The sequence below is a fragment of the Lepisosteus platostomus genome, unplaced genomic scaffold, assembly GCF_059453375.1.
Source record: "Lepisosteus platostomus isolate fLepPlt1 unplaced genomic scaffold, fLepPlt1.hap1 Scaffold_160_H1, whole genome shotgun sequence".
NCBI lineage: Eukaryota > Metazoa > Chordata > Actinopteri > Semionotiformes > Lepisosteidae > Lepisosteus > Lepisosteus platostomus.
In genome coordinates this window covers 56,905-64,026 of record NW_028291541.1, presented here as the reverse complement: position 1 = coordinate 64,026, position 7,122 = coordinate 56,905, and the positions used below count along the sequence as shown (strand labels likewise).

At 40.6% G+C, this 7,122-nt stretch overlaps 2 non-coding genes across 2 annotated transcripts; both read left to right on the top strand.

The window, feature by feature from the left end:
• Positions 1 to 492: 492 nt before the first annotated feature.
• Positions 493 to 574, top strand: trnas-gcu (transfer RNA serine (anticodon GCU)). Its single transcript has one exon. It is a non-coding gene; the product is annotated as a tRNA-Ser (tRNA).
• A 4,323-nt stretch (positions 575 to 4,897) lies between these two features.
• trnai-aau (transfer RNA isoleucine (anticodon AAU)) lies at positions 4,898 to 4,971 on the top strand. Its single transcript has one exon. It is a non-coding gene; the product is annotated as a tRNA-Ile (tRNA).
• The last annotated feature ends 2,151 nt before the right edge of the window (positions 4,972 to 7,122 follow it).

The following is a 7,122-nucleotide window of genomic DNA, read 5'->3' as shown; positions in this document are numbered from 1 at the left end:
CCATAATGACCAGTTCTGTTCGAGAAGACAGAACAAAAAAAGGCACTGCTGGGATTCAGACCCAGGGGCTCCTGTTTACTAGACAGCCGCTTTAACCAACTAAGCCACAGTGCCCCGGGAGTGCTGTCCTTTTGCAGCCACTTGGACACACCACTCAGACACATCTGCATTCGGTGTGTGCTCCGCCTGCTCGCTGAGCAAGTTGCCACCTTTACATACAATAGCAACATCGACACCAAGAGAAAGGATGACAAATGGCTTTTATCTGGAACTTTTCATGTCCAAGGAGCTCAATGTGCTTTCTGTGTACAACAGGGCCACTGAACTCCACGCTGGCCACTGAACCACAGCAGTGGGTTGCTGGCTTCACATCTCCCAAGGAAAATGTTGAAATCGCATGTGGAACAGGAAAATGACCCTCGAGTACGAGGGAAAAAAAAGAAAAAGATCATCTGGAGCGCGCCAACCCAGTTGGGACAGCCCAGTTTTGTTAACGAGGTGGCCGAGTGGTTAAGGCGATGGATTGCTAATCCATTGTGCTTTGCACGCATGGGTTCAAATCCCATCCTCGTTGGTTTCCATGTCTGTTTCCATTCTGTTTTTGATCCCTATTGCTCAATGCACAGTGAAAGCATTGCATACATGTGTCTGACAATGAGAAATGGGCCCCTGAGACAGTCATTTGCCTGTTTCACAAATGATCGTATTTTACTAGAGATTCTGTTTGGGATTCAGATGTGCATTCGGACAGCAATCCCTTTCAAGAAATGATACGTTCTGGATGAGGTCAAAGGTGCATCATTTGGACACTTTGTGGGCTTGAAATACAAAGAAAATCATGTTCTATGGTACAAGATAAATACAAAACTTAAGCTTTTATTATAATTAGATTTGTTTATAAAGCATAAGCAATCATTTATTACATTAATATATGTAAAAATAACATTTTAGCATCATACATTTAGTATATTTAGTCCCTAATGCTGAAAGAAATGATCATAGAACATGACTTCTAACTCTACCTGCGGTGTTTTTGATCCCTATTGCTCAATGCACAGTGAAAGCATTGCATACATGTGTCTGACAATGAGAAATGGGCCCCTGAGACAGTCATTTGCCTGTTTCACAAATGATCGTATTTTACTAGAGATTCTGTTTGGGATTCAGATGTGCATTCGGACAGCAATCCCTTTCAAGAAATGATACGTTCTGGATGAGGTCAAAGGTGCTGGAACACTGTATTTAGGATGTGTTTGCAGTTATTCTGTGTTTCTAGCTTCAACCCAGTGATATATATATATATGCTCACTGATTTTTTGGTACATGCCCAGGGCAATAATCATTATGAGGATTTATTTCCATATGTGCTAGAGGTAGTGTTGTGAAATTCTTCAACACACTGGATCGCAGGTTTAAACCTGCACTCTTACTCCTTAAATACCAACAAATGCAGATATGTAGCAATCATATTAATAATAATAATAATAATTGCTTACACTTATATAGCGCTTTTCTGGACACTCCACTCAAAGCGCTTTATATTGTAGCGGACACTCATTTGCCTGTTTCACAAATGATCGTATTTTACTAGAGATTCTGTTTGGGATACGGATGTGCATTCTGACAACAATCTCTTTCAAAAAATGATTTTACCTTATCGCAGCTTTGCCCCTCTTGCCTCTTTGGAAAATATCTCCATCTTGTGGTCGTTGCTGGTAATGTCTAGACAATATCTCCATCTTGTGGTCGTTGTTGGTAATGTCTAGACAATATCTCCATCATGTGGTCGTTGTTGGTAATGTCTTCTTATGCCCTTTTTTTATTTCAATTCTTTATTAGTTGATTCTAGAATCTCTACAATAGAGCTGAAAATATCAGTTTTGTAGCAGACAATATGACATTAGTTATAGTCCAATTAAGACTTTATTACCCTGTTCGTAACATAACAAATTAAAATTGATTAAAACTAAGTTTGGAACACCAGGGAACATAAAAAATGATTTTTAGGAAAACCATGAGGTTCTCTGTGTCCGATGCCTGCAAGGGGAGAAAGCTAGAATCCTTTGCTTTTTCAAAATTTGAAAATAAACATCATATAACAACAGCTTTCATTCCTAGGAGTGAAAAATAACCATTTTTGAAGACATATTAGTTTCTAAAACACTACAATAAAGTTAAAAACATCCGTTTTATATTACTTTTAGTATTTTTAGTGAAATTAGTCATTTATTGCACTATTTTTAATATAATCTCTAATTAAAAGTGAATAGAATTAAGTTTGGAGCAACAAGGAACACAAAAAAAAAAGATTTTAAGGAAAAAAATGATGTCTTCTGTGCCAGGTGCCTGCAAGGGGAGAAAGCTAGAATCCTACCCAGGCTCCTGGAGCTCTGTCCTGGCTAAAGGAGGGTGAATCCATCCCCTTCAAAGCTCCATGAAAAAATGATCATTTAAAATTTGAAAAAAAAAACATCATATAACAACAGTTTTCATTCATAGGAGTGAAAAACAACCATTTTTGAAGACATATTAGTTTCTAAAACACTACAATAAAGTTGAAAACATCCGTTTTATATTACATTAATTTTTGTGAAATTAGTCATTTATTGCACTATTTTTAATAAAATCTCTAATTAAATGTGATTAAAATTAAGTTTGGAACAACAAGGAACACAAAAAAAAAGATTTTAAGGAAAAAAATATTGTCTTCTGTGCCAGGTGCCTGCAAGGGGAGAAAGCTAGAATCCTACCCAGGCTCCTGGAGCTCTGTCCTGGCTAAAGGAGGGTGAATCCATTCCATTCAAAGCTCCATGAAAAAATGATATTTTTAAATTTGAAAAAAAAAAACATTGTAGAACAACATCTCTTGGTCCACAGAGTGCAAAAATCCAACTTTGAAGAAAATCCATTGACTGATCCACGAATCCTGAAGTTTCTTCGCATGATATCGGGCTTGAAACCACTTTCTGGAAAATGATGAAAAATGCCAAAAATGAAAAAAAAGTTATCAATTCTAGAGCCTAAGGGGAAAATAAGACAAATGTATATCTCCAAATAATTTTATGTGCTTCAGAAGAGCCCAGGAAAGTTTTTTGCATACATGAAACCACGCCCGTTTGCACGTAAGCAGACATGGTTGCACACACGACTGCATGAAAGCACGCGTGCATGCAAAATCATCCTGTTAAGCATTTGAAAAGCCGCACCACGGCGCACTTGAAATAGCTCTTACATTAGAGGTCGACGCAGGAATCGCCTTTTTATTTACGCTCTTACCAACGCGATGGAAAGCAAAACAAAGCAAAGCAGAGCAAAACAAAATGAACAAACGCAAAACCCTCACGTCCCGCACTTGCATATAACGCCGTTACGTGCCCAAGCGGTATTGTACGTCATCCTAGCACTGCACCCCGGGGCGTACGGTATATGGGAATGAGCACACGCCACGAATCGTCTCAAATCACTCCCTACAACTGTAAGGTGCCTTGAAGCGTGCACCCCCAACATTCTTCTTTGCGCATCTGTGAAAGGTAAACTCTTGAGCAAACTCTGAACCAGCTCTAAGGAAACTAATCCGATTAGACGTTACTTTGACTCATCCTTTAACAGTTTTCAGTCTCTGTCTTTAAACACCTTGCTCAGTCACATTCAAGCCACAAGTACTCTTCTCGGATGTTGCACAAACAAATCCTAATGTCTTGAAAGCATTGCAGCATGTTTGTGTCCCACTTCCCGTGGCTGCAGGACGACTGACACGAACGGACAAACACAATCTGTGGCGTTTAGCGTGACATAGTCTTGCAGGCATCGTGCTGTCTTACTGCAATACTATACCACTTGAGGAAACAGTCCATCTGGCCATGAAACTCATTTGAACGTCTAGCTACAGCAACTAACAATAACATGATTTATTCAGGATGTGTGGAATCAGCACGTCCCGGAGACAGCTTCTGAAATCGTGAGCATTCTCTGGTGGTGTCCTGGAGGGCTCCCCCGGGCATGTGTTGGTGGTATAGTGGTGAGCATAGCTACCTTCCAAGCAGGTGACCCGGGTTCGATTCCCGGCCAACGCAGTGGCAAGTGTTTTCAAATGCTGTCACAAGCCTTTGGTAAGCAAAGCGAAGCCTTTTGAAAGAGCTAAAGCACTGCAAAATGGAATTGAAGGAGAATCTTACAGGGGATTCTGAGCAGTGTCTAAATAAATAAATTCACAGCGTCCGCGGATGGCATTTTGCAGCTGGAAGTAGATGTCGACGCTTTTTTCACACAGCACCAAAAAAGCGTCTTTTTTGAAGGTACAGGCATTGAGCATTGGTGGTTCATTGTTAGAACTCTCGCCTGCCACGCAGGAGGCTTGGTTTCGATTCCTGGCCAATGCAGTGGCTTTTGCAGCGAAGAGCTCCATCACTTGCATCCCAACTTTTGCAACTCGCAACTGAAAACCCACTGAAGCTAAGCAGGTGTGAGCCAGGTCAGTACCTGGATGAGGGTGAGCTACAGGGAAAAACAAAGCTTCCAGCTGGAAGCGGTGTTAATGGGGCCAGCGGGGAGGCGCTCACCCTGAGGTCTGTGCGGGTCCCAATCTCCCAATATAGTGACGGAGAAGCTGTGTTGTAAAGGGGCGCTGTCTTTTGGATGAGATGTAAAACCGAGGTCATAGTGCTCTGTGGTCATTAGAAATGACCACCAAAACCTTTGACAAAAGCTCTTGGTAATTGATGGTCTTCAATAATGTTTCTCCTTTAGGTACATTTAAAATCAGCTGAATAATGCTGTGAAATCATGAAACTGCATGAGAAAGCCCGTACACTGAATTACACGGCTTTCTATTCAAAGGAGGACAAAAGAAATTCCCTGAGTTCGATTTTTTGCAGCACAGAGAGGGGCACTGTCACGAGGCCGGTTAGCTCAGTTGGTTAGAGCGTGGTGCTAATAATGCCAAGGTCGCGGGTTCGAGCCCCGTACGGGCCATGTCCTTTTCTCCTCTCTTACCAAAGCTGTTAGGTTCCTTTCCGTGGTGAGAGGGGTTGTCATGCAACACTGCCACATAGTGCCGACAGACAAGAGTGTTGCGGGAGAAGAGAAAAGTGTTTGAAGATTTAAGAGTGTCTTAGGTGGAGCCAAAATCAAGTGTCACAAATGCAAGTGGGAAGATTTCCAATGTTTAATATGGTCAAAATAAGCGGAAGTTACCAGCTGGTCCGGCACAGTCTGCCATGCTTTTGTCATATACTGTAAAGTGGTGTCGAACTGGAGCCTCACCATTTGCATATGTGAGGCTCCAGTTATACATCGATTGTCACATTAAATGACAAAAATGAAGAGAGGTAAAGCAGCTGGAGAGGTTTTCTTACAACTTCTGAGCTGACACAGTTTTGGAAAATGTTTCCTTCACGCTGCACTGTACAATATAGGCAGCCAAGAGTCTCCAAAACAAAACAGAATTGACAGATAGGAGAAAATTCCCACTCCTCCTGAAGTTCCCAAAATCCAGCACTGAGCGTAAACAAAGTGTCTAAGTAGTGTGGGAATGTTAAACCTAACCCTAGCTGGAGTTTGAGCAATCCAGCACTGAGAGTAAAAAGATGAGTCAAAGTAACGTCTAATCAGATTAGTTTCCTTAGAGCTGGTTCAGAGTTTGCTCAAGAGTTTACCTTTCACAGATGCGCAAAGAAGAATGTTGGGGGTGCAGGCTTCAAGGCGCCTTACAGCTGTAGGGAGTGATTCGAGACGATTCGTGGCGTGTGCTCGTTCCCATATACCTTACGCCCCGGGGTGCAGTGCTAGGATGACGTAGAATACCTCTTGGGCACGTAACGGCGTTATATGCAAGTGCGGGACGTGAGGGTTTTCGTTTGTTCGTTTTGTTTTGCTCTGCTTTGCTTTGTTTTGCTTTCCATCGCGTTGGTAAGAGCGTAAATAAAAAGGCGATTCCTGCATCTATCACTAATGTAAGAGCTATTTCAAGTGCGGCGTGGTGCGGCTTTTCAAATGCTCAACAGGATGACTTCGCTTGCACGTGTGCTTTCATGCAGTCGTGTGTGCAACCATGTCTGCTTATGTGCAAACGGGCGTGGTTTCATGTATGCAAAAAACTTTCCTGGGCTCTTCTGAAGCACATAAAATTATTTGGAGATATACATTTGTCTTGTTTTCCTCTTAGGCTCTAGAATTGATAACTTTTTTTTAGGATTCTAGCTTTCTCCCCTTGCAGGCATCGGGCACAGAGGACCTCATGGTTTTCCTGAAAATCTTTTTTTTTTGTGTTCCTTGTTGTTCCAAACTTAATTTTAATCACTTTTAATTAGATATTTTATTAAAAATAGTGCAAAAAATGACTAATTTCACTAAAAATAATGTAATATAAAACTGATGTTTTTAACTTTATTGTAGTGTTTTAGAAACTACTATGTCTTCAAAAATGGTTATTTTTCACTCCTAGGAATGAAAGCTGTTGTTATATGATGTTTATTTTCAAATTTTGAAAAAATCAAAGGATTCTAGCTTTCTCCCCTTGCAGGCATCGGACACAGAGAACCTCATGGTTTTCCTAAAAATCATTTGTTATGTTCCCTGGTGTTCCAAACTTAGTTTTAATCAATTTTAATTTGTTATTATGTTAAAAACAGGGTAATAAGTTTCTAATTGGACTATAAATAATGTCATATTGTCTGCTATAAAACTGATGTTTTCATCTCCATTGTAGAGATTCTAGAATCAACTAATAGAGAATTAAAATAAAAAAGGGCATAAGAAGACATTACCAACAACGACCACAAGATGGAGATGTTGTCTAGACATTACCAACAACGACCACAAGATGGAGATATTGTCCAAAGAGGCAAGAAGGGCAAAGCCGCGATAAGGAGATTGCTGTCAGAATGCACATCCGGATCCCAAACAGAATCTCTAGTAAATTATGATCATTTGTGAAACAGGCAAATGAGTGTCTGCTACAATATGATTGCTACATATCTGCATTTGTTGGTTTTTAAGGAGTAAGAGTGCAGGCGGTTTAAACCTGCGATCCAGTGTGTTGAAGTATTTCACAACACTACCCCTAGCACATCTGGAAATAAATCCTCATAATGATTATTGCCCTGGGCATGTACCAAAAAATCA